The sequence below is a fragment of the Vicugna pacos genome, chromosome 1 (assembly GCF_048564905.1).
Source record: "Vicugna pacos chromosome 1, VicPac4, whole genome shotgun sequence".
Lineage (NCBI taxonomy): Eukaryota > Metazoa > Chordata > Mammalia > Artiodactyla > Camelidae > Vicugna > Vicugna pacos.
This window is the reverse complement of record NC_132987.1, coordinates 112807374-112835125: the sequence shown is the minus strand read 5'-3', so window position 1 is coordinate 112835125 and position 27752 is coordinate 112807374. Positions and strand designations below refer to the sequence as shown.

The 27752-nt window shown below is 42.2% G+C and overlaps 1 long non-coding RNA gene across 1 annotated transcript in view; it reads left to right on the top strand.

The window, feature by feature from the left end:
* LOC140698332 (uncharacterized) overlaps positions 1-27752 on the top strand; it is a 40643-nt gene that overhangs the window by 7771 nt on the left and 5120 nt on the right. Inside the window, exon 2 of the long non-coding RNA XR_012076079.1 lies at positions 14472-14537. This is a non-coding gene — a long non-coding RNA (uncharacterized lncRNA). The remainder of the gene's footprint in view (positions 1-14471; positions 14538-27752) is intronic.

The following is a 27752-nucleotide window of genomic DNA, read 5'->3' as shown; positions in this document are numbered from 1 at the left end:
CAGCCTCCTTACTCCGAAGAAAAGCGAATTCAAACTCAGAGGCAGAGTTTTGGAAACAAAGAAAAGAGCAGCTTTACTGCTTTGCTGGGCAAAGGGGAGTCACAGCAGGCTAATGCCTTAGTGACGGTGAATCCATCCTGGGGTTGGGGTCTTGAGATTTTATAGAAAAACTGGATGGAAAAGAAAAGGTGACAATCAGGGTGTTTTACAGGGTGTTGCATTCTCTTCATCTTGACAAAAACTTGCTGTTGTTATGGAGGAACTTAGGAAAGTCTGCCCATTTTGTTGAGGTTCGTCCATGACCTTCTCTCAAGACCTTTAGGGTAAAAAGGATTAAGTTATTCTAAGAAAAGAGTGCACAGGGAGGGGAGCCTGTTGGTCATAAGATCAGTTAAGCTGAAAGTATGGGCCTTAATGACTCAATAGCCATCTTCTTAGTTTTCTACTCTTTCAAATGTACTTTGTCTGATTTGATTCCTTTTAAATGTATTAAGACTTACTTTATGGCGTAGCATTTGACCTGTTCTGGAGAATGTTCCTTCTGCTCTTGAGATGAATGGATATTCTGCAGTTGTTTTGGTGAAGCATTCTACATATATTATTAGGCTGTATAGATGGATAGTGTTTTTTAAGCCCTCTGTACCTTTGCTGATTTTCTGTCTAGTTTGTCTATCAATTATTGAGAGTGGGATATTGAAATCTCCAGCTACTATTATTGCATTGTCTATATTTCTTTTTAATTCTGTCTATTTTGTTTCATGTTTTTGAGGCTCTGGTAGTAGAGGCATATACATTTATAGCTGTTATCATTCCTGATATAGTGACCTTTTATCATTTTGGAACACACCTCTTTGTTTCCAGTAATATTTCTTATCTTAACATTTATTTTAGCTGATAGCCATATAGCTACTCCAGCTCTCTTATGGTAACTGTTGTCATGGCGTATCTTTTCTCATCTTTTTACTTTCAACCTATTGATGTCTCTGAATCTCAGGTGTTCTCCTGCCGACAGCATATAGTTAAATCATGTCCTTGTTGTTTAAATATTTTATATATAGCAGTGTATATTTGTTAATCCTAAACTCCTAATTTCTCTCTTCCCCCTTCCCTTTGATAACCTTAAGTTTGTTTTCTATGTTTGTGAGTCTGTTTCTATTTTGTAAAGAAATTCATTTGTATCATTTTTTTAGATTCCATGTGTTAAGTGATATCATACAGTATTTGTCTTTCTTTGACTTACTTCACTTAATATGATAATCTCTAGGTCCATACATATTGCTGCAAATGGCACAATTTCATTCTTGTTTTTTGCTGAGTAATATTCCATTGTGTGTATATATGTGTGTGTGTGTGTGTGTCTACAGCTTCTTTATCCAGTCATCTATCGATGGACATTTAGGTTGTTTCCATGTCTTAGCTGTGTGTATAGTGCTGCTGTGAATGTTGGGTGCATAAATCTTTTTGAATTAGAGTTTTCTCTGGACATATGCCCAGGAGTGGGATTGCTGGATCATATGGTAAGTCTGTTTCTACTTTTTTTAAGGAGCAGTACTCCATACTGTTCTCCATAGTGGCTGCACCAATTTACATTCCCACCAACAGTGTAGGAAGGTTCTTTAATATTTTAAAATTTATTTTATTAGTGGTTGCTCTATAGATTGCAACTTACCAAAATCCAGTTGAGATTAATACTAATTTAATTCTGATAAAATACAGAAACTTGGGGGTAGGGTATAGCTCAGTGGCGGAGTGCATGCCTATCACGTACGACGTCTTGTGTTCAATTCTCCAGTACCTACATTAAAAAACAAACAAACAAGCCTAATTAACTCCCTCCCCAAAATTAAAAAAAAATATATATATATATATATAGAAACTTTGCTCCAGTGTAACTCCATTCTCTCCCCTCACCTTTGTATTATTATAGTTACATGTATTACATTTATATGTGGTGTAAATGCAACAGTACAGTGTTATGATTATCGTTTTACACAATCTTATGTCTTTTAAAGAAATCAGGAGAAGAAATCAGGAAAATACACTTATAGAGCCTTTTATATTAACTCACATGTTTACCATTTCCAGTGCTTTTTATTTCTTCCTGTGCACTCAGTTGTGATCTGATGTCACTTCCTTTCAGTCTGAAGGACTTTTTATAGTATTTCTTAAAAGCAGGGCTGTCGTCACTTCCATTAACTTCATATGCTAACAAGTGGGAGGATTATTCCAACTACTTTGGGGAAGGGGCTGGGATTCCCAGGAATTGGGCCACCGCCCACTTTTTGACCTTTTATGATCAGCCTCGGAACTGTCATGGCGCCTGTGGGAGTGCCATTTAGCATGCTAATACATTACAGTATAATGAAGCTCGAGGTCTACTGGAAGTCAAATCTCCCACTATCTTGGCTCTTAAGGCCTCCTGGGAGATGAATCTTCCACCATTTTGGTGTTAATTGCTGTGTCATTCCTTGAACGGCTGCGCCCTGCCCCCTTCCTTCATGTCTCACTTCCACACTCCCTGTTCTACTTTTGTATTCACAAGCACCTGTTGGGAGGCCAGGCAGGTATCATGATCCCCATTTTACAAAATGAGAATTAAGACTCAGGGAGGTGATCACACTCTAGAAACGGCAAAACCCCAGATTGAACTGAGATACTCTGGATTCCAGGCCAGCACTCTTTGAACCATACCATGGAATCTGTTTTAAAGTCTAAAATGACACCTTATCCTTCTTCTGACCTGTTATTCTAATTTGGCATATTAAGCACGATTAATATAACTAAACATCATAAGACTCCCAAGTGTCTGATTCAAACAAAATGCAAGCTAATTTACCTCAGGTCTCCAGAGTATGTTTAGTTTTCTGTTTCTAAAAGTAACAATAATTTTCTTTCATATGTCTCTTGATTAGAAATTTTTCCCCCTGACAATTTTCTTACAAATGTGCTTCAAGTTAACCGTTTAGTGCCTATACAACAAGATTCAGAATCACATTGATTCTAGAAGTGATCTTTTTATTCCACTTGACAATGAACAGGTCTTTAAATGTATAGCAGTCCTGTTGCGTATGCATTTGTTGTTTGTGAAATGGCATGGAATGTTTTTCTTCTTGTGAAGCTCTTCATTTGCATGGGATTAAAAACTCTGAATTGGTTTGAAGTGAGAAATTTAGTCCAGTTTTACTAAGGAAGACAAGTCAAACCAGTTTGGCTGGGTGAAAAAGTTGTTTTCTTTTGTTTTGTTGTATTAAAAGCCAGTTATTTTACCAGGAAAATGAGTTTATTTGGGAAAAGTAGAGGAATTACAATTCACAACAAGCAAACTGGAGAACCATCCTGAAAAAGTGGTTCTAAATAAGTTGGTTTGAGAGTGAATATAGAATGTGGGGTTTTCTTGTTGTTTGTTTTTAAGATGAGAAATGTTCCAGAAATATAAATAAACTGAAGTCTTCAAAGAGCAAACCATTTTTTAAAATATTCAGGGAAGTCTGATCATGACAAAATGTGTTTGAGGTTGAAAGGAGGCTTCTCCTCTAATTATTCGTGTGCACATGAATAGTGAAAACACCCTTATTAACCAGGAGCTCTTGTGTGGAGTGTTGATTCTTCTGTCTGGTGTTCTTGGATTGCAGTTCCTTAGCCTGCAAAATGAGGGGTTGACAAGATGTATGAGTTCCTATTACTACTGTGATGTATTACCACAAACTTAGTGGTTTAAAACAATACAGATTTATTCTCTTACATTTCTGGAGGTCAGATCAGGAGTCTGATGGGGGTCTCACTGAGCTAAAATCATGGTATAGGCAGATCCATGTTCCTTTTTGGAGTCTCTTGGGATGAATCCATTTCTTTGCCTTCTCCAGTACCTAGAGGCTGCCTGCATTCCTTGGCTGAAGATTACTTCCTCCATTTTCAAAGCCAAAGCCAGCAATGGCCAGTTGAGTCTTTTCTCCCATTGCATCCCTTTGACCCTGACTTTTCTGCCTCCCTCTCCCTCTTTTAAGGATCTTTGTGATTACATTGATCCAGCACATCCAGAATCATCTCTTTGTTTTAAGGACAGCTGATTAACAACCTAAATTCCATCTGTGACCTTAATTCTTCTTTGCCATGTAACCTAACATCGATACAGGTTCTGGGAATTAGGATGTGGACATGTTTGGGAGACATTATTCTGCCTATGATATTAGGCAGTCTCTGAGATCTTTCCAATTCAAAATTTTGTGATAAAGAATCAACATAATTGCCCTCTATTATTTTGGTTTTAAAGTGCAATATATAAAACCCAAACAACTAAATTATAGGGAAAGAAATAGAATGATATTTTCATTTGTGGTTTAAATTTTATTTTATTTTTATAGAAGGAATTATATCCACATAGTTCAAAAACCAAAACATAGTAAGAAATAGATTGAGGGTCTTGCACTCATCCCTAGTCATGTGTATGTACCATTATTTATTGAATCAGCCTCCACTGTATTACTTTCCTAGAGCTGCCATGACAAATGATAATTAACTGCATAGGTTAAAATAACAGAAATGTATTCTCCCACAGTTCTGGAGGGCAGAGGTCCAAAATCAACTTGTCAACAGAGTGTTGATCCCTCTGAAGGCTCTAAGGAAGAATTCTTCCTTGCCTCTTGTAGCTTCTGGTAGCTACAGGCATTCCTTGGCTTGTGGCCCCATCACTCCAATCTCTGCCTCCATGGTGGCATGGCCTTCTTTCCTGTGTGCATGTCTGTGTGTCCTCTCCTCTTCTTCTAAGGACACTAGTCATTGCATTTAGGGTCCACCCAAATCCAGTATGACCTCGTCTTAACTAATAATATCCACAAAGATCCTATTTCCAAATAGGGTCACGTTCATAGGTGCTAATGGTTAGGACTTGAACTTATCTTTTGGGGGACATAATTCAACCCATTACACTATGGATGGACATGTGGCTGTTTTCAGTTATTTGCTATTAGAACAGATGCTGCATGTTTTCTTACAGACCTGTACATATACTCCCATGGACTTGTGAAATGCCTCTGAAATACAAATTCCTCAAAGTGTACATGCTGAGTCATGGGTTTCTGCCAAATTGTGCTTCAAAAGGCTGCACTTACTTCCATTCCCATCCTCAATGTTTATCTCCCTACAGCTTCACCAAACCCCCATAATACCAGTCTGTCTATCTGCCAGTCTGAGAGGTGAAAAATAAACCTCATTTTTCATTTCCACTTCTTCGATTACTCATCAGATGAGCACACTTTCGTGTCTTTATTGAATTTGTAAGTATGTGAATTGTTGGTTGTCTCCCAGCCCCTCCTGAGCTCCTGGTCTATTTTTAAATTTGATCCATGTAAGACACTCTAAGTCCTTATTTTTTTTAGGTCACCATTTTTTCTTTGTTCTTTCACTTGAATGGAACTTGATCTTTTACGTAAACCTAAGACCAGAGACTGTGTGAAAGTACATATCTACAGCAGAGGAGTATTAGCTTCTCAGTGTTGAATTTCTATGAGGCAGCTGTGATGTGAGTTTGGAAAGTACTGAATAAGCCTCTGGTATCTGCAGTGGGTGCAATTTCTGTACAGAGAGAGAGTAGTTTTATCAGAAATGAGGTATGACTGAAAGTATGTCAGTGAGTGGGACTTTATACAAATCTGTGAGAAGGTAAAATCCCTTTTTCTCTTTTTTTAAATGATGGGGCTTCAGTTAGGTTATCAAATTGGTGGTAACCATCCAACAGACTGCATGTCCATCCTGGCTTTCTCTTCCCGACATACAGTCATTTAGTTTGTAATTAAGAAAAGTGAGGAGGGCAACTCCAAAAAGGACTGAAAGCAAGACATGATCGGGTCAAGTATTTGTACACCCGTATTCATAGCAGCATTATTCACAACAACCAAAAGGTGGATGCAACCCACAGACAGATGAACTGATAAAAGAATTGTGGTCTATCCATAAAATGGCATATTATTCAGCCTTGAAAAGGAAAGAAATTCTGACCCGGACTTCAACACATGAACCTTGAAGACATCATGCTGTACTTTTGAGTTAGACACAAAAGGACAAATACTGCTTGATTCCACTTATATTTGTACATAGAGCAGTCAGATTCATAGACACTGAAAGCAGAAAGGTGGGTGCCAGGGACTGGAAGGAGGAGGGAGAGGGAAGTTGTTTAATGGGGACAGAGTGTCAGTTTTACAAGGTGGGAAGAGTTCTGGAGGTGGATGGTGGTGATGGTTGCCCAATAACGTGAATGTACCAAATGCCACTGAACTGGATGCTTAAAAATGGTTAAGATGGTAAATTCTATGCATACTTTACCACAATTAAAAATTTAAAAATGTAACATTTATGTTAGATATATTTTACCACAATTAAAATAAAGGAAAGAAGGAAGGAAGGGAGGATGAAGAGGGGCTGCTTATGCCTCGTTTCGCAGCAGGTAACTCCTAACACACGGGGCAGCCCCAGGACAGTGGGCCCTGTCACTGGTTTCTGCTCGCGTTCCTTTATCCCCAGGCTCCACCTCCAACCCGCTGGCTGTAAGATGTCATCCTAGAAATCAGAAATGGCTCCTTGTTTAGAACTGGCAGTGTGGAGCACTGCTTAAGTATGAAAATTAGGTAATTCATAGGGATTCCTGTGTCAGGAAACCTGTCTTTGTTGAAGAAAGGCATAGTGTAACAGCCTTTGGGAATCCTTTGCCCATGGAAGAGGCCTCAGTGGTGGACACAAAGCCCTTGCCTTGTAGGTCATTTAAGGAAGGAGGGATTTTCGCACCCCAACATGAGGCTGTTTAGATTGTAGTTAAGAATAGGGAGGTAGGGTATGTTTTTGCCTTGGTTCTTACACGGGGCACTCATCCACCCACCCCTTCCCAGCTCTTCACCTCCAAGAAAAAAAAAGTTGTGGTTTTTTTTAATTGAAGTGTAGTCCGTTTACAATGTTGTGTCAATTTCTGGTGTACAGCATAATGTCTCAGTCATACATGTACATACATATATTCATTTTCATATTGTTTTTCATTGTAGGTTATGACAAGATACTAAATATAGTTCCCTGTGCTATACAGAAGAAACTTGTTGTTTATCTATTTTATATATAGTAGTGTGTGTCTGCAAATCTCAAACTCCCAATTTATCCCTTAAGAGTTACTCATCCTTTTTTTTTTGTTGGTTTTTTTAAAAATTGAAGCATAGTTAATTTACAATGTTGTGTCAATTTCTGGTGTACAGCACAGTGCTTCAGTCATGCATGAATATACATATATTCCTTTTCATATTTTTTCAGCATAAGCTACTACAGGATATTGAAGATAGTTCCCTGTGCCATACAGTATAAACTTGTTTATTTATTTTATATATACCAGTCAAGTTGCTCATTCTTATAATTTACTTACCATATTTATTTTTCACCTTGCTCCGCATGTTGGTATGTGCACTCTCACGAGGACAGAGACTTTTGTCTGTTTAACCCACTGATGTGTCCCAGATGTCTAGATCAGTGTCCAGCAGCCGTAAGCATTTGAGAATGAACGAGTTTCGTCCCTACTCCCAACAGCTGGTTGGATATGTGAACCCAAGGTGTTTCTTGGGGACTGGGGACTTGTCCCACCCCCGCCCGTCAGTCCAGCAATTCAGAGCCCCTGGTCCAAGGGTCTAGAATAGGCCCGAGGAGGAGGGAGGGCTGGCTAGGAGGCCTCCCTAGGCCCTAAGGCTAAACTTCCCCTACCAGCTGTGGGGGAGGGAGCCGGAGGTGGGGTTGGGAGGGAGGGAGGGAGGGAGGGCCTGACTTACCTGTATACCCTTTTGGGCCATTTGACTTTACCATCCTCATGTCCTGTGTTACCTTTTCCAAAAATATTTTATTCTACATTTTACAAATGCTTAGCTATTAAAAATACGCCTAAGTCAAATTTTACAAGATAGAAGATTCATCTCTGGTTGAGATGGTTAAAAACAAGACAATCGGCCCCAAATGGAGTCACTTATGCTAAGCCCCATGTCACCACACCAAGTAAACTTAATGGCAGTGTCGGCTTTCCCAGAAATGGAATCTTTAACCAGTCAATCAGAAATTGCCTGATTCCTAGCACTAGTGAGGTCATCTGCCAGACAGAACCCTGCCTTTTCCCCTAAAGGAAAGTAACCCACTTTAACCAACCCGCTTTTTTAGCTTAGTGTAACTTCCTTCTCTCCACTCCCTTCTGCCCTTAAAGTCTTTCATTTTGTGCAGCTCCTCAGAGCTCATTTCCATCTCCTAGATTGGATGCTGCCTGATTCAAATCAGTTTGTGCTCAAAAATTCTTAAAACTTTTAATATACCTCAGTTTATCTTTTGACACGACTGAGCTAAAGTTTTCAGTCCTCAGAGAGTTTTTTCTTCTCTAGAGTTAAAATAACTGAAAGCCGTCTCAGAGTGGTGCCTTTCTTCAACTTTGACCTTGCCTGTCCTGTTCATCATTAAACCTCCCCAGCCAGCATAGCGCCAGGCACAGAGTAAACCGTTAATAAGTATTTGACGAGTAAATCAATTGGTATCAAAACAAAATGCAGGCTGCGTTCATGTTCCTCGATTCTACATTTTCCTAAAGAAAGGATATACGCGTCAGAGTATGATAATGTAATTAAATATATATTTGGTCTTTGTCCATTTCTGGCACTAAGCACCCTAAACCCTTGCAGTTTCCTAAGTGATGAGAGGAGACGGATGTCTTTTGTTATGTTAATGAAGTGACTTTTGGATCCATCTAAGAATGGGGACAGGTTGCCTGGAGAACCAACCATGTAATTAGAGGGTTGGAGTTTTCTCTCCCATTCCCTGACCTCCTGGGAGGGAAGGGAGCTGCAGATTTTGTCAGTCACCAATGGCCAGTGATTGAATCAATCATGTCTATGTATTGAACCCCCAAGGGGATAGGGTTTGGAGAACTTCTGAGCTGGTGAACACATGGTGATGTGGGGAGAGTGGAGCGCCTAGGGAGGGCGTGGAAGCTCTACCCCCCTCCCCCCGTACCTTTCCTTACATCTCCTCCACCTGGCTGTTCCTGAGCCATGTCCTTTTATAATAAACCGGTAATCTAGTAAATAAAATGTTTCTCTGAGTGCTGCGAGCCACTTCAGTCAATTAATTGAAACCAAGGAAGGGGTCGTTAGAACCACCAATCTATAGCTGATCAGTCAGAAGCATAGGTGATAAACTGGCCTGGTGACTAGCTTCTGAAGTTGGGGAGGGGGGCAGCCTTCTGAGACTGAGCCCTTAACCTGGGGGTCTGATACTATCTCTGAGTAGATGATGTCCAAATTGAGTTGAATTATAGGACACTGGGCTGGTGTCTGGAGATTTGTTGGAGGATATGGGGAGCCCCTCCCCTCCCCACTGTGGAGGTGGAGTGCCCCAGGGTATGTGATCAGCTTTGCACAGTTCTCTGGTTGATGGTGATCAATCCTTAGGCGCCAGAAGGTCTGGGGGCTACGCGCTCATGATCATTGACCATCAAGTATTTCATTTCTTCCACACGTACATGTTGGAATTGGTACTAGAAACATTTTACATAGAAATCACACCGTCTGAGAATGTCAGCTGAAGCCCCAAACCAAGAATATAAATGACAGGTGACAAGTCCCTGAGATTCCAGAGGGATGTAAGGACATGCCCTCTTACCTTGCTAAGAGGTGGCTGGACCAATCTTTTGACCTGGAACCATCCCCCTTGTGTGACGAATCAGTCAGCCACATGAGAGTGAGATTACTTTGAAGAGCATGGTTGGCTTGGGGAGAAGGGGTGATTTTCCACTCTTACACCCTAAACTGAAGGCAAGTGACAGGGCTTCAAAAGAAGTGTGGGTGGACTACCAGGAAGAGAGAAAGACTAAATGCCGGGCCGAGCTTGAGGATGGTCAGGCAGTGGGTAGTGGAGGGCAAGAGTTGTGGGATACTGTGGGATGAAGAGGAGTTCTGGGATGGAAGAGGACTTTGCTTTTTATTTTCACTCTCTGTTCTCTTTAGTTTTTTTTTTTTCCTTTATGTATTTTTTATTTTCTAAAAAGCTAGCTATACCTGTGTTCAAATTACATAAAAGCCACTTTGGCTTCTCATTTAGGAGAGAAAGGCTCAGAATATTAAATCAGTGCTTCTCCAACATTAATGTGCATAAAATCCCCTGGAAATCTGGTTAACAGTGCAGGCTCTGATTCAGTAAATCTGGGGTGTACCCTGAGACTCTGCATTTCCAACAAGCTCCCAGGTGATGCCCAGACTGCTAGTGTGCAGATCACACTTTGAGTAGCAAGAGTTAAGTGACTTGCCTAAGGCCACCCAACTAGGACTAGAATTCTGATCTCCTGCCTTCCAAAGCAAGATGGCCTTACTCTTGCCTTTTTTTTTCCCCCCAGTTTATGTTGACCGCCACTGGAAATCAGGACCTCAGAGATGGTAGTGACCATTAGGCTGGCTCTTTCTGTGTTGGTGTGGGAAAATGGTGCATTTTAAAACAATTACGGATAATTCTGCTAAATCTCAGGCTTCAATAGAGTTATGCTCCCCTTCAAGCAGTTATATAAGCACTTATGCAACAGCAGATGAGAAAGTGACATTTTTCTTTTGCTAAAAGGAATTTGCTGGAAAAGAGCCCTTCACATAGTGAAAGCATGCCTTCCTCCTTTCTGAGACCTGGGACCACCAGAGGGAACCTTGCTTATCCCACTGAGCTATCCCTTGGGCCATCAAGAACCTTTGATGGGCGGCTGTGCACCATCCTTTGGGGTCCTTTGTGCCTGACTCTGTGACAAAACTCTCAGTGAGTCATCACATCTGACCTGAATGGGAAGGTTCAGTGGACCCCTTTTACAGATGAGGCAACCGAGGCTCCAACACATTATTGGCCTGAAGTCATACACTTGGAACTCAAAGTTCTGTCCCTCTTATACCAGAGTTCCCACTTGTCACCACTCCACTGTGCTGAAAATGTTGCAGGTCACCACAGGGGCAAGTCTTGGATGAAGCCCCTGGAATCGTTTTGGTGGGTTTTCTTGGAACAGCCCAAGCCTGGCCCTTTTCCCAGCCTTTGCTGCATGTGTTGATGATTGTAGCTTTCTTAATTTTCCTATACCTGAACTAAATTCCTGCTTCAAACACTCATTCTGTGAGGTGAAGAAGCTACATCTCAGCCAGTTCAGTTCTTCTTAGTTAATGCCACATTTTGGGGGCAAATCAGGGCTTCCATAGTCAAGTCAAGGTTCTTTTTCCCTTTTCTTTGCCCACAGAAGCTCTTAGCATTGCCGGCTCCTTGTCTTTCAAACCTTTATTTCAGTGTCACTTTCCTAAACAGATCATTCTTACTGTCAATGAAAAATTAATCAGTCGATCTAACAAAGAAATGGAAAATTTTATTTGAGCCAAATGTGAGGATTATAACCTAGGAAGAGCATCACAGAAAACTCTTGAGAAGTGTTCCACTAGTTAGAAGCAAGGCACAATTACATAAGGTTTTTGATGTACAGAGGGTTGTACATCAAATGACATAATATTGAAAGTTTGCCTAATCCAGATCTAAGCTTCATCCCAGTGGGTCATGTGACCCCTTACAAGATCAAGAAGGAATGTTATTTTCTAAGAAGTTGTCTTGATGCTAGAAGAATGTTGTTTTTTATGGTTGAGCAGGTATTCTGCTGGTGAGGGAGGTCTGGATACACAGTGCACAGTCAGGCGGGGGAGGAAGCCAAACTGTAGCAGGAAAAATGGGGCACGAGAAGATGGTCATGTCCCAGCTCTCAGGCGAGTCCCTGGAGCGCGCCCCACCAAGTCCTTAGCTTCACACAGGAAAGAAGTCAAGAGTGCACCATAGTTGAGTGAAAGTAGATTTACTTAGAGAGACACATACTCCATAGACAGAGTGTGGTCCATCTCAGAAGGGAGAGCGGCCATGAGATGTGGGGGTGATTAGTTTTTGTGGACTGGGCAATTTCATATGCTAACCAGTGGGAGGGTTGTTCCAACTATGTTGCGGAAGGGGTAGGGATTTCCAGGAATGAGACCCCCACCTGCTTTTTGTCCTTTTATGGTCAGCCTGGGAACTGTCCTGGCGCCTGTGGGTGTGCCAAGAGGCTGGAGATCTACTGGAAGTCGGATCTTCTGCCATCTTGGTTCTAACCAGTTAATCCGTCCTCACTGCTGTGTCATTCTTTTAATAGTTGTGCCCTGCCTGCTTCCCTCCTGTCTCAAAAGGGCAGAGAAGAATTTTTTTATGTTTAAATTTTTCTTATCTTGCCATAAAATATGAATTTTATTTCACACTGTCCAAACAAAAATCACCCACCCAGTCCTTCTGAGACAGGAGGGAAGGGGGCAGGCCACAGCCACTCAAGGAACGACAACAATTTAACACCAAAATGGGGGAAGATTCACCTCCTAGTGGACCTTAAGGACTAAGAGGTTTAACTTCTAGTAGACCTTGAGCTTCTTTAAATGTTCATTGTAACAGCGGGATCAAATAACATGCCCGCAGGCGCCATGACAGCCCCAGGGCTAACCGCAAAAGGCCAAAGAATGGGCGGTGGCCCAGCCCCTGGGAATCCCAGCCCCTTCCCCAGGGCAGTTGGACTGATCCCACCTGTAGGCGTGTGAAGCTACCGAGCCCATAAAAAGTGACAACACCTCGCTTAGAGGCCCTTTTTCGCTCTTTCCCCTTTGGAGATGGCCCGTGCTCTGTCTATGGAGCGTGTACCTACTTTAACCTGAGCACCCAATTCCCACACCTCTTCCCTTGCCTTTCTCTTGCCTTACGCTCTATGCAGTGTGTATCTCTATAAATAAATCTACCTTAATTCAACGGTGGCTCGCACTTGAATTCTTTCCTGCGCGAATCCAAGGACCCACACTTGGCAGGGCACGTCCCAGGGGCTCAGCCAAGACATGGGACTCGGCCCCCTCACGCCCCACATCTGTTTTCCTGCATCAATTCAAACTCTTTGGATTCCTTGTCTGTTTATTTTTATTGTCTGTGTCTCCCCATCGTCACTCCCACCAACGCTTGGCACTAACAGGTGCTCAGCAAATATGTTCTAATGAGTAATTAAGATGTCCCTGGGAGGAGCCTTCTGGTTCCTCTGTGGGAATGAAACGGGTGGGGGGAGAGGGGGCAGGAGCAAAATTTCACTCTTATGCCCAAAACAGGAGCCCACCAAGGCTTTGGGAACCCAAGTGTTGGGTTTGGGTCTTTTTTACCTTTTGTCATGAAGAAATAGAACATCTGCCTGTGGGCCCGGCTGCCTATCTGAGGAAGGCCGGAGGAGATGGAAATCCTGAATAGGACCTCGAGAGGAAAGAAACTCTCTCCTCCTCATTCGAGGCAGTCCAGGATGTGTGGAGAAAGACTGGGGTACAGTGCAAAGCTTTTCTTCTCACTCCCAGCTCCTCTCGCTGACAGCCCTTTCTCCCCATCCCCCATCCCCCCCAGGCCAGAATTTGTCTTCCTTTCCTCTCCCCTCCCCCATCCCTAAATAGTAAGGCTCGGCCTCATCTCCGTTGAACTTAGTCCCATTTGGAGGAGGCAGATATTTTTCCAACTGTCATTAACAGTCCCACGGTGAATAAGGAGGTGTACGAACTTACATCTTTTGTACAAATTGCAAGGCAATTTTCATTGTAACATTACCTTACTGGGAAATGTAATTTGATAGAAGAAAGAGATTTGTTAATCTTTCAGATTCCTTTTTTTTTTTTTTGGCTTTTAAAAATTATTTGTTGCCCAAACTGAAAATCGGCGCCACCTGTGGGTCCTGGATGCAATCAAATCAGAGAATGATAGTGAGGCCAGCAGGGCCTGACTCAACAGACTAGAGGGCTTTCCTTCCATAACTGATGGGTGGAGAAAAACACTGGATGTGAATTCTTTTTAATTGAAGCATAGCCAGTGTATGATGTTGTGTCAATTTCTGGTGTACAGCATTATGTTTCAGTCATACATATACATGCATGTATGTATTCCTTTTCATATTCTTTTTCATTACAGGTTACTACAAGATACTGAATATAGTTCCCTGTGCTATACAGTAGAAACTTGTTTATCTATTTTCTATTATAGTAGTTAGTATCTGCAAATCTCAGACTCCCAGTTTATCCCTTCCCACCCCCTTCCTCCCCAGTAACCATAGGTTTATTTTCTATGTCTATGAGTCTGTTTCTATTTTGTATATAAGTTGATTTGTGCCTTTTTTTTTTTAGATTCCACATGTAAGTGATATCATATGGTATTTTTCTTTCTCTTTCTGACTTCACTTAGAATGATGATTTCCAGCTCCATTCATGTTGCTGCAAATGGTATTATTTTATTCCTTTTATGGCTGAGTAGTATTCCATTGTGTGTGTGGGGGTGTGTGTGTGTTTGTATGTGTACACATATATATACACACCACAACTTCTTTTGGATGAGAATTCTTAATAACCAGACTCTACTGGACTGTTTTTTTTTTGCAGACTGGCTGTCGGTTTCTGTGCTCCAGCCCCGCTGTTTAATCCAGGTGGGATTCCTCTTCATTCCAGGTACGTGGGTGTGCAAGCTGGGCTCTTCCTCCAAGGTCATGAGCAGGTACTTGCACTGCCATGAATGTATTACAAGGAAAGGGCTGTCGACAAAAAATTAATCAGTCAATCTAAGAAAGAAATGGAAAAATTCTATTCAAGCCAAATTTGAGGATTATAACCCAGGAAGAGCATCTCTAAATATTCAGAGAACTGTCCCACCAGTTAGAAAACAAGGCACAGGTTTGTAAGTTTTTTGATGTACAGAGGTACATCAAATGACATGTTATTGACAGTTTATACTGTGGGCACAGCGTGGTGGCCAGTCGGTGTCATGGTGACACACGGGTTGGTAAAAGAATTTGCCAGAGATAAAGTATGAGAATAGAAAAGGAATGTATTAGGTGACCCTGCCATAGACAACAGCAGGCCACTCAGATGAGTGGTTGCCTGTGTGAGCACCGAGGGCCAGTTACTGGGATCTCTTATAAGGCAGGGTCACAAGGTGCCGGATCGGCTTGTGCTCAAATCTCTGATTGGTTGTAGATGAGGTAAGAGGTTTAGGGTGGGGTTTATGGCTCTGATAAACTGGGCTGAAACAAGCCAGCCTGAGCTATTGTGAGATTAGGCATTACCTGGGGCTCTTAGTTTGTTAAGGGAAACACGCCCAGTAAGTAATGTACTTAATCTGTTGAGGGATCACAGGCAGACATCGGAGAGCCTGGACATGGGGGTTGTTGGACGCTGAAGGACCTCAGCTGGCCTAGCAGTTTACACAATCCAGATCTAAGTGGGTCATCCTGGTGGGTATGTGACCCCTTATAAGCTCAAGAAGGAATGTTATCTTTGCAGAGTTGTCTTGCTGTGAGGAGAATGCTGCTCTTTATGGTTGAGCAGGTATCTGCTGATGGGGGAGGTCTGGTCCACGCGTAATGCAGATACATGGCGCACAGTGGGGGAGAGAGGAGGCCAAAGGGCAGAGAAGAATTTTTTATGTTTAAGTTTTTCCCGTCTTGCCATAAAGTGTGAATGTCATTTCAGAGGGCACTGTGTGATAAAGAATCTAACCTTGCCGAGAGAGAGCTCTGGTCTTTGCCCCCGTCTCCCGGGAGGTGATCACTAAGCCCTTAGACTCTCCTGCCTGATCAAAGTGCCTTTGTGTTACTGAAAACTTGGGTCTGCTCACCCATGCGCAGTAAAGCCAATCTACTGACACTGGGCTGTGGTGACGGGAAGTGCAGCGTTTATTGCGAGGCACGAGCTGAGGAGTTCAGGGCAGCTAGTGCTCCAAACCGCTTGGGTTTCAGGGAGGCCTTTTTAAAGGCCAAGTGAGGGAGTGGAGCCCCAGTTATGTGATCAGCTTGCACGCAGTTCCCTGATTGGTTGATGGTGAGGGCACAGGGCAGTGCCACAGGGGTTACATGATCAATCCTCAGACCCAGTAGGGCTGGGGAGTACATGCTCGTGGCTATCCAGTAGTTAACTTCTTCTGTTTGGCAGGGGTTTTAGCATCTATGAAACAGCTCAGAAAATGTGCACCAGATATTGTTATCTGGGTACTTCAGGGAGGAACTAAAGCAGGGCACGTGGGGGGGGGGGTCTGTCCCAGGAAGGGTCCTGTTCAGGGACTTTGTTTACCTGGACATCAAGGATGGACCTCTCCTGACTCTACCCTGTGCGTCTCTTCTCTTGGCTGATTTTCATCGGTATCTTTTCGCTGTAATAAACCATAATTGTGAGTGTAATAGCTTTCAGCAAGTTCGGAGAGTCCTTCTAGTGACTTACTGAATTTGACAGTGGTTGTGGGGACCCCCGGACCGGCCGATGGTGTCAGAAGTGAAGGTAGTCTTAGGGACTGTGCCTTAACTTTGAACACATGGTCTCTGGTCCTGGACTCTCCTGTTGGGCTGAGTGAACCACTTCATCTCTTTGATGAAGGTGCCTTTGCCTCAGTGCTCAGAGAGGAGGGTGTTATCTGTGTGCCCTCCGGAGGAGGTTGCTGTGGGGACTGGGATGGGACAGGGCTGTGTAAGTTGTCCAGCTCCATGCAAATGCCCCCTCTTGGCACCAGTGGACTGAGTGCATCCTCACGTAAACATGAGACACGTTTGACAGTGATGGTGACAGTGAGGACCCCATGCCTACAGTCTGACTAACCTCATCTGTCTAGACAGGGAGGTAAGCGGTGCTGGGACCAAAGAATAGGTACCTGAAGCTGAGTCAAAGCCATTTCTCTAAAATAAGATCTTCACAGCCACTTACTGGGTGGAAGAATGCAAACTCTACACACATGAGGAGACAAACCCAAGTTACAACGCACCTGTCATTCATCAGAATGGCAAAAACTCAAAATCTTGACAAACCACTCTGTGGTGAGGCTGTGAGGAAGTGGGCACTCACATAACATGACCGGTGGGAGTACAAAATGCTTCATCCCCTGTTGAGGGGAAGTGAGCAATAACTAAGAAAATGACACAGCACTTACTCTTTGACCTAGAAATACCACTTCTCAGTACTATCCTGAATTACCTCTAACAACACAAACAATCGTCATGGTTATTTATTACAGCATGATTGGTAATTCAGAATATTAAAAGCAACCTAAATGTCCGTATATAAGAAATTGCTTGACTAAATTATAGCACGTCCCCACAATGAAATACCGCATTGCTATAAAAACTGACAAGGAGGAACTCCATGAACTGATACAGAGGGAAAGCCAGCTATATGGCTGCATGAAGAAAGCAACACAAAACAAGAACAGAGTTCACTAAAATGATTATAGATGTCATAGCACGTTGAGTCAAAAAGAATCTGTGAATCGGAATGATACCAAAGAACACATAAACAGGAAGAGTAAAGAAAGCTCTTCTTTCATCATAAGGGAAAGTAAAATGCCAACTAATAAATGTAGAGGGACTAATACAAGTAGAAAATCAAGTCACCACTTTTCACACATCATAGCAAATCATTGATATCATCACTGACTCAGGCTCGATCATAATGGATGCTAAACCTACTGAGTTAAAGTTTGTTGGGGAAGGGGATATTTATAATATGTATACAACCTGAAAGCTGTTCCCCCAGATTACTTCTCAGTTACATACTTACCAGACTTACCATACTTACTTAGTCAAGAGATTAAAATCAACATCTCAATGATAGGACAAAGTGGTGACATGCCTCCTGATGGATGCACTGACAAGACCACAAGATCACAGATACAGTGTTCCTGCCAAAAACACGCAACCTGAACTAAATCATGAGGAACAATTATATAAACCCAAGTTGAAGGCATTCTACAAAATAGTGGCCTGTCCTCTCCAAAAATGTCAATGTCATGAAAGGTAAAGAAAGGCCAGGGAACCTGTTTCAGATTTTAAAAGACTTACGACTACATCAAAATTTAAAGCTTTTGTGCACCAAAGGATACTATAAAGTGGGTGAAAAGGCAGCCTATAGAATGGGAGAACATATTTACAATGTATCTATCTTTTATTTTTTAATGGAGGTACTGGGGATTGAACCCAGCACCGTGTGCATGCTAAGCATGTGCTTTACCACTGAGCTATACCCACCTGCTTATATATCTTATAAGGGGTTGATATACAGAACATATAAAGAACTCCTAAACTCAACAACATCAAAAACAAGACCATTAAAAAATGAGCAAAGGTCTTGAATAGACATTTCTCCAAAGAAGTTATAGAAATGGCCAATGAGCACATGAAAAGATACCCAGCATCACTAATTGTTAGGGAAACTTGAATCAAAACCACAACACACAACACAGGTGAATCTCAGAAACATTGCACTGAAAGAAGTCAGACACAAAAGTTTACCTCTGGACATGACTCCATTTAGAGGAAATGCTAGAAAAGGCAAAGCCATAGGGCAGAGAGCAGATCAGTAGTACCTTGTGGTCCAGATGAGGGCGGCGATGAGAGCAAAGATGCAGGTCGGAACTTCTCTGGGGGATGGAAGAGCTCTAAACAAATACAGTGGTTGCAGGACTGCATATTTACCAAATGCATTGAACTCTCCACTAAAAATGGGTGGATTTTTATGTAAAGTATACCCCCCAAAAGCTATAAAATAACAATATTGAGGAGGAGGAGAAAGTCTGGAAAAAAACCGTATCTCAAACTGAAATCTGCCACACATACTCATGAGCAGGCTGACCCAGTAACCCTTGGCACCTCGCCTGGCAGCTCCAGGGTGTCTGGCTCAGGGTCTTAGCCTCCAAGCTTTGTTTCCTGAAAGGTTCACTCAGGGCGGACGCAGTGCTCAGGCCTCGGGTCTCAGGAACAGACGCCTCCCGGGAACGTCTGCACATGTGCGTGGTCCAGAATCTTCAACCCCAGGTGCTGCTCAGAGGGGCTCAGGCCACAGGACTGGCCGGATTCTTATCCCCTGCTCATGCCTGGGGGGCCTTCCTGGTAACCCTAGCCAACCCCCCTGTCTGAGCACTGTTTTTCCACAGTGAAAACTGACTTCTAACGTCCATCAGCTAATTAACGAAGCCTCTGTTGTTGATAGGAATGAAAGTGGCTGAAGCCTTTGTAATAGCTGACTCCGGGTGGTGGGCTTTTCCATCCCTTTAGCTTTATATTTGGAAAACATTCCAACCCACAAAAAAGTTGGAACAACGGGACAACGAACCTCTTTATACCTTTCATCTAGATTCATCAGTTGTTAACATTTTTGTCTCATTTGCTCAGACCCTTCTCTCTCTCTTTCCATTCCACATACGTATATATGTGTATATGTGTCTATAGAAATATATGGATATATGCACACAATATCTATACCTGTGTATCTAATATGTATAGAGACTGATTTTTGCTGAATCATTAAGTCTAATATGTCCCCTTTAAACCTAAATAATCTAGAATATAGCTCCTAAGAACAAAGGCATTCTCTTACATAATCTCAGGGAAATCGTCAACTTCAAGAAATTAATATTAATACAATATTATTGCATAACATATTTTGCCAGTTGTCCCAGTAGTATCATTTATAAACCTTTGTTTTCAAGTTGGGCTCCAATCCTGGGTTAAGCAAGATATTTAATTGTCAACCTCATTAGTCTCCTCTAATCTGGAACAGTTCCTCAGCCTTTCTTTGTCATGACATGGACATTTTTGAAGAGAACAGGTAGGGGGCCCCTCAGTCTGGGCTTATCTGATTGTATACTTGAGATTATTCTGGTTCGGTTATACATTTTGGGCCTGGAGTGACGTGATCTCGGTGTGCCCTCCTACTTACTGATGTGTTTGAACGTTGGACACTTGAGGCGGTCGTTCACATTATGATGTCTGGGGTAGTTCTCCACTACAAAGGTGCTTTTTCCTCTGTACCATTAATAACGCAGCTGTAGGGAGATACTAGGAGCCTAGGTGAATCTCCTGCTCCCAAACTCATTCACCCCAAAGAATCAATAAACTCGGACTTCCCAAAGAAAATGAGTCTCCCCTGAACTCGGCAAGATTCTGAAATTCATCCATCAGTGCTGGACCTGTTTTCAGAATAAGCTGGACAGCTTCATGCTCAGAAGTGCCTAACTGGTGTCCTCAAGGTGTCCTTGGATGGAATTCAGGGGCTCTTAAACGTAGCTGGGAAGGCAGCTAGGTGATTATTTTCACCAACCTCCAGCTGAAACCGAACACCCTCTTCAACTACGAGTCAGAGAACAAACCACAGCAGCACCGATGGCTATGCTACCGATGGGAATTCCAGGTGTTTTACATCACATTACATCTGGTGCACAGTACTATTTACATTCATCACTCCCTCGAAATCATAGAAGTTATCAGATGCATCGCTCGAGCTTGTTATTTAATGCGTTAATCAAAAAGCAGATATATTGCATATCACAGATTTTAAATGCATTTTGGCGTTCAGCAATGTTCCCTTCGTAATCCTGTGTGTTCTGTTTTATGCACCTGTCTTAGTCTGATTGGGCTGCAATTACAAAATACCAGCGGTGTCTCTTTCAGTTCTGAGTAATCTTTTCTGTGCTTTGATTGTCTATGTTTCTAGCCCAGATCAGCGCCTGGCTGGCTTGGCTACTACTGTCTGTCCTGCTGCCTTTCTGTCTGTTTTTCCTACTGAATGATTAGCTCTGTAGGACCCCCCTTCATCCTGTCAGCACCTGACCCAGTGCTGGAACACTGTACCTGGTTGAGAAATGCTTGCAGAGTTGAATAGATGCAGATCCCCGCTTTGGAGTAAGAACACTCAGGTTCAGGTGAGAAGTAACAATTGGAACCTCAGGGCTAGAACCCAAGGCTCTCAGTGCCTGGCCTGATCCACTCCAGCACACCAAGGGCCTGGCCAGTTTGCTTTCCTGAGGCAGAATTTCAAACTACTGTTAGTTACATTGTCTTCCTGGATTGAGTAAACAGTCTCCCCACCCCCACCCCCCGCCCATTTTGTTTTATTTATTTATTTTTAAAATTTTGTAACCAGTCTTTTTGAGACAGGCTTAATGCAAAGATAAATGCATCAATGAGAATTATACCCATCAATTTCTGTTTGGATGTGACTTTTAAGATGTTAATCAATTCCTAAAACCCCTGAATTTCTTCTTCCCAGGGGGCCTCTCAGACCCTTTTTAACTTTTGTATACAAAGATTTTCAAATATTCAGAAAAGTATAGAGAATGAATTAATGAACCCATCACTTAGATTTAACAGGGATCATTTCCCCCTTTTTTTGCTTCCTGTTTTGTTTTATATAATTTCCTGAAGCATCTTAAAGTAAATTACAAACATCATAGCATCTCAACCCTAAATAAAGAAGACAGTGTCTTTCAGAACCGTAATTCCTTTGTCACGCATAAGGAAATTAATTCCCTAATACCATTTTACACATAGCACATATTCGAATTTTCCCAGTTGTCCTTGAAAAAACCACTTTATTATTGCTGGTTGGTTTGAGTTCATGTTGAACAATCCTCTGCTTTTCCTTTGTTTAATTCCATTGTCTTCTTGAGAAAGCCAAATCAGTTTTTCTGCAAAATGTCCCACATTCTAGATTTGGTGGGTTGCTCTCTCATGGAATCATTTAAACCTGTCTTCCTGTCACATGGAATTTAGATCTAAAATACTGCACAAACTTAACAAAAATATTAAACATTTTTGGTAAGGCTGTTTCAAAGATGATGTCTCATGCTTTGTGTTTGAACACACCAAGGTGCTTGAAATATCGGATTGCCCCGTTACTAGTGATGCTAAGATTTGGCGAGTTCCGGTGATGAGACCCTGATACCTTCTGGTAGAATTGTATTTCCCTCTTTAACCAGCAAGTAATCTCTGGCCTGACACTTGTCATTCTGCTTCCCTACCAGTCTTTCACCCAAAGGTTTTCTCTTCTATTTATCACTGTGGCCTGTTTCAGTGATTTTATTACAGTTTGCAAAATGGTGATTTCATGCTATGATTTTTTCTACGTTTATGAGCTGGCATTCTCCTGTAAAGAAGAGGCTTTTCACATCATTCTGGCCTATTTTGGTCACCCTGAAATATAGTTTCTAAAGGGAAGGTAAGAAGAATGTTCAGTTATTTCCCATCAATGGTCAATTTTCAGAGTAAGGCGTTGGAGCCATAGCTACCTCCAGTGGTGAGAGACACATTGTTCCCAGGGGAGGAACTTTCTCTTCTGGCTGAGTACCCTAATGAGTTCATGGTTTGGGAGGGTGGGTACTTTAGGTCTCATTCTAGGGTCTCAGATAAAATAGGATTACAGTCGGTCTTCCGTGTCCTCAAGTTCTGCATCTGTGGATTCAAACAACCATGGATTGAAAATATTCCAGAAAAAAAATTCCAGAAAGCAAACCTTGAATTTACTGTGAGGCAGCACCTATTTCCATAGCATTTACGCTGTATTTACAACTCTTTACAGAGTGTTTACATTGTATGAAGTATTCCATTGATCATGTAGGTTGGCCCAGACTAGGTGGGAGGAGAGAACAGGAAAGTGTAAACACAAGGAGGCAGGGATCATAGGGGCCATCTTAGAAGCTGGCTACACATTTTCATAGCCTATAAAAACATTCCAGAGGTAAATTAGACCTCTGGAGCTACTTAAAAAAGAGACAGAGAGAGAAAAGAAAAAAAAAAAAGATAAATTAGCTTAATACAAAGACGTCGGAGAAGAAAAATAACAAGACATTTATCAGAATTTTCCAGCCTCCTTTGATATGCACAGAACTACACTTGAAATTTTTCAGAGACACTGAGAAGAATGAAGCTGCCTTTTTCCAGTGAATACAGGTGTTGTATTATATGTATATTTTATGTCTCACGAGATGTACGTGCCATAAAAACTAGCTGGCTATTAGGAATCGTAACTAAACCTTTTACCAGTATTATGAAAAGAAACAGTAGGGTATTATTTTTTAGTGTAAGCATAATTGCTTTTCCATCTCTGTAAATGTCATTTATATGCTAAAAGTAGATTACATTTGTGATTTTACGGTAGTCTATGAAGTTGTAGGGCTTTCTGTTCACTGGGAAATCAATGGTTTCACTTCTTTATTCTTTGGAAGCATTTGGACTTAGACTGATGGTTACAGAGTCCACTCTGCTATTCGTAGGACAGACTTCCCATGCGTCTACCTATGCTGGCATTTTTGTGCCAAGATCAGCGAGGTCTCTTTCACATTTCTACCCAGCTCAAATGATTGATGGCTCCTTTGGGGACGTTTATGAAGGGGTGTTTTAATGCAAAATCAGGCCACTTTAATAGCACACTATAGTCTCAGGAAATTTATTTAGTAAATCTGACAGCAGCCCAGGCCATCACTCTTTGTTTTTAGTTGAAGTATAGTTGATTTACAATATTGTGTTAGTTTCAGGTGTACAGCAAAGTGATTTGGAGATATATATATACATATATATATATTATTTTTTCCAGTTCTTTTCCATTTAGTTTATTACAAGATATTGAATATAGTTCTCTGTACTATACAGTCAATCTTTGTTTTTTTTTAATATCTTTTATATATGGTAGTGTGTATCTAATAACCACATACCCTCCTGATTTATACCCACCACCCCCACTTTTCCCCACCTTTGGTAACCATAAGTTTGTTTTCTATGTCTGTGAATCTGTTTCTGTTTTATAAATAAGTTCATTTGTCTCATTTTTTTGAAACAAACATACAAGTGATATCATGTGATATTTGTCTTTCTCTGTCTGACTTACTTCACTTAGTGTGATAACCTCTAGGTCCATCCTTGTTGCTGTGAATGGCATTGTTTCGTTCTTTTTTATGGCTGAGTAATATTCCGTGTGTGTGTGTGTGTGTGTGTGTGTGTGTGTGTGTGTGTGTGTGTATGTACAATGGATATATATAATATATATATTTTATACACACACACACACACACACTGCATCTTCTTTATCCAGTCATCTGTTGATGGACACTTAGGTTGCTTCCATGTGTTGGCTATTGTAAATAGTGCTGCTGTGAACACTGGGGTACAGGTATCTTTTTGAAGTAGAGCTTTCATCTTTTCTGGTTACATGCCAGGGAGTGGGATGGCTAGATCATATGGTAATTTATTTTTTATTTTTTTAAGGAACCTCCATTCTATTTTCCATGGTAGCTATACCACTTTATATTCCCACCAACAGTGTAGGAGGGTTCCCTTTTCTCCACACTCTCTCAGTCTTAATGTATACACCATTACTTTTAATATATAGTAGAGTCACATCCAACATACATTTACATATAACTCGCAGGAAATCAATTATATATGCACATTAGGAGGAGGGGCAAACAGAGACTGAGAGTCAGAGAGAATATGAATTTACATAATGAAGGAGGATTTTGCCTGTTATTCCCATCAATAAGTTTACAGCTTGGAGAAAGGGAAGACTGGAGATTTGAATCAAATATTCCTTCACAAGCTCTCAGTTTCTAGGTAACTCTCATGGTGTGAGCATCTCACCTTGTGAGTGTGATTCTACTATTTTAAGTATATATTGCTTTCTTCTGTAACAAGGCCCTGAATACCCAAGCAATTACTTCAGCTGATGCTCAGTTGAAAACACACAGAATCAGCAATCTGCTCATCTCTGGGGTCAAGGCAAAGGACAGTTTTGGACAGCTGACATATCACTCACCAACATACTCTGTTAAGACAGCCCCTCGTTGAGAACTTAAGGTTCATGGGAGTAATTTTGGCAATACTAAATTCCAGCCTTTTATATAGTTCTTAAAACTAAGTTCCTGCGAAAGCACACTACTGTTTTTATCCTGCAAAATGGCTCTGTCAAGGATCTCCCAAGAAACAATATCAATAGGATGTATGTATATGTATGTATGTATTTCTGTGGGTGTGTGTGTGTGTGTGTGTGTGTGTGTGTTGTGCATAAGGGAGATTGACTTCAAGGAATTGGCTCATTTGATTATGGGGGCTGACAAGTCCTAAACATGCAGGGCAGGCTGGTAGGCAGGAGACCCAGGGAAGAGTTAATTTTGCAGTCTTGAGTTCGAAGGCAGGCTGGTGACAGAATTCCTTTTTCTTCTAGGGACCTCAGTCTTTTCTCTTAAGGTCTTCAACTGATTGGGTGAGGCTCACCCACTTACGCAGGGTAATCTACTTTACTCAGGTCTACTCATTTAAATATTAACCACATCTACAAAAAATACCTTGACAGCAACATCTAGACTGGTGGTTGACCAAACAACTGGTACCATAGCCTAGCCAAGTTGACATATGAAATTAACCATCACAATGCTCCAGTGGGAATCCACTGAATGAACAAAAGCCCAATTAATTCCTTCACTGACTTCATTCCATGTCTTTGTCATCAAAAGCAATAATTCCCATTTGACATACAAAACTGACATCCAAATATTGGAGGAAAAATGCCAACTCCTTTCCCTTAGAGTCATCAAGACATAGTCCATGGGACATTGCATGGGCAACAGCTGTACCTTTAGAAGTGGGGCCAGAACTGGAGCTGGAAGGCCCTAGGAGAATTCTAGACAGCTAGAACCAAAGGATATGATCTCTGCTGACATTTCCTTCAGTTTACAGAACTGAAGTCTCTGGACTTCGGAAAGCTCTGAGAACTGTTCTCCTGGTTAGAAATCAAGGCACAGTTATATAAGTTTTTTGAGACAGAGAGCTGTACATCAAATGACATGTTATCGATAGTTTACATAATCCAGATCTAAGTGTCATCTTGGTGGATCATGCGACCCCTTTTAAGATCAAGCAGGTATGTTATCTTTAAGGAGAGGTCTTGTTGCTGCAGGGGAATGCTGCTCTTTATGGTTGAGCGGGTATTTCTGCTGATGGGGAGGTCTAGTCGATGCGTAATGCAGACACACAGCGCACAGTGAGGGAGAGAGGAGGGCAAAGGGCAGGGAAGAAGTTTTTATGTTTAAATTTTTCTTGTCTTGCCATAAAAATATGAATTTTATTTCACAAGATTAATGACTAATAAAAGGCAGAGAAATCAGACCACAATTCTGTGACCCTTTCCTGCCCTTGCCCTGGGACAGAGCTTTCTCACGTGGCTATAAGTCTGGGTGTCTGTATAGTCAAGAGTCTCAGCCGGAAACTGAAGTTGCACTCAGATGGAATTCTAGAAAGAACTTAGCAAAGCATTCACTTTCAGAATAGGGTGTAGGGTTAACGGATACAAAGGAAGATGGAGAAACCCTTAGAGACCAGTAACAATAGTAGAGACAAGGAAAAGAAACTTACTGAGCCTGGTGAGAGCTGGAGCCAGAGAGGAGCCAGACTTGCCACACAAAGCAGGAAGTACAGGGAAGAAATACCCTGGCCCCTCTCTCCTCCTGTTCTCTGATCTCTTCTTAGTACCTCTCTCTCTTCAAGCCCAAAAGGAAGCCAAAGGAGAGGGAAACTCCGATAATTCATCTACGGGGCTCAGCCCCCCTGGGGCACAGAGCAGGGCTGAGAAGGGCAGGGAATGGGTTGGGCTTGGAGGGGCAAATGGAGAATAACCCACACAGCATTGTAATGTGTTTCAGGTGCTTCACAGATGCTCAGAGCCCTTTCAACTAGTGTCTTAGGAAGCATTGCCTCCCCCCAACAAGTCTGGTTAAAGTGAGTTGTCACCTGCACTTGTGAACCTAGAAATGCTGGTACCTAAGGAGGCGTTAACCTCCCAGTGGCAGTGTCCTGAGGAGACAGGTTTGTGGGGGGTAAGGTTGTGCCTTGGGGCCACTAAGAGGGGCTGTGGTGGTGCTTCTTCGTTCTACCTACACACCAAAATCACTCCTGTAGGCTCTATGAGGGGGGCTCTCAGGAGAAGGGGAGGGAGGAAGCAAGGTGAGGAAAGAGAGAGAGTAACTAAGCAAGGAATTCACCACTGTCAGTTCTGATTCTGAGACAGGAGGTAACAGGGACACAACCATAAAAAGAATGACACAGCCATTGAGGATAAGACATAAACTGGTTAGAGCCAACTGGGCCCAAGATGGCAGGAGATTTGAGCTCCAGTAGACCTTGAGCTTCATCGTGTGCTCATTGTAATACATTGGCTGCTAAACGGCACCCCCACGGGTGCCATGACAGTTCTGAGGCTGCCCATAAAAGGCCTCAAAGTAGCTGGTGGCCCAGTTCCAGGAAATCCCTGCCCCATCCCCCAGATTGTTGGAATAATCCTTCCACTTGTTAGCCTATGAAATTACCCAGCACACAGAAACTAACAACCCTTTACCCTGGGGCCTCTTGCCTTCTGAGATGCCCACACTCTGTCTATGGAGTGTTTAACTCCCTGAACAAACCTGCTTTCACTTTACTGTGGTTTGCTCTTGAATTCCTTCCTGCGAGAATACAAGGACCCTCACTTGGTGGGGTGCGTCCCAGGGACTCGCCTGAGACTTGGGACATGACCATCTTCTCAAGCCCTATTTTCCTGCAACAGTTCCGCCCCCCTTGAAGTGCAGGCTGGCACGTGCAGCTCAAAACTCTCCCCACAGAAACGCGCGAGCGCTGTTGAGGAGGTGGAGAACCTGGAAAACTTGTGCGTTGCCAGTAGGAGGGTAAAATGGTGCAGCCACTGTGGGAGACAGTTTAACACAGAATTACTGTATGATCCAGCAGTTCCACTCCTGGGTGTTCCCGAAGAAACTGAAAGCAGAGTCTCAAACAGATAATTGTACCCCTGTGTTCATAGCGATACCTGAAGCTGGAAACAACCCAAATGTCCATCTGCAGATGAATGGATAAACAAATGGTGATAGAT